Genomic DNA, 645 nt, shown 5'->3' with positions numbered 1-645 from the left:
ATATGTAGTTGTAGGGCTTGCAAGTTAGAATAAAACATGACCACGGAGAACACGAGGCAAGGTTGAGACTAGATTGGTGGCAATATTAGTATTAATGCAAATTCATCAAAAATCTTATGAGACCTTAGGACGTACAGATAACTTCAGCTGGTCAGTGGATAAGGTGGTGCCAAGGACAAGAGCTTCCTCCATTGGTGGAGAGCAACAGCAATGCTGGAGCCGGTGAACAATTATGGTTTTGTGGAATAGACACTAGTAGAGAATTGGTTTTCGATCCGTCCCCTTTTGTCCCGGTTTAAAGTTGGCCCGGGACAAAAGGGGGTGCGCCACGGTAGGCAAAAATGGAGGGAAGATTTACTCCCGGTTGGTAATTGCAACCGGGACTAAAGGCCCCCCTTTAGTCCCGGTTGCAACGGCTAGTGGGGAGCTGTTGGTGGCGGGACCCTTTTATCCCAGTTGGAGGCTCCAACCGGGATAAAAGGTGGTTCACCTTTAATCCGGGTTGAAGCTGAGCTCCGCGGCTAAACTAGACTTAGGTAACAACTGTGATCCCTTCTGCATCGACTGGACAATATACCTGGCTCAGAGGCTAACCCGCGTGATTTACCGACGAGAAGGAGGTATGTCCTTCTCCTTCAATATGTT

This window comes from Setaria italica, chromosome V (genome assembly GCF_000263155.2).
Source record: "Setaria italica strain Yugu1 chromosome V, Setaria_italica_v2.0, whole genome shotgun sequence".
NCBI lineage: Eukaryota > Viridiplantae > Streptophyta > Magnoliopsida > Poales > Poaceae > Setaria > Setaria italica.
Note: the sequence above shows the minus strand (reverse complement) of the source record.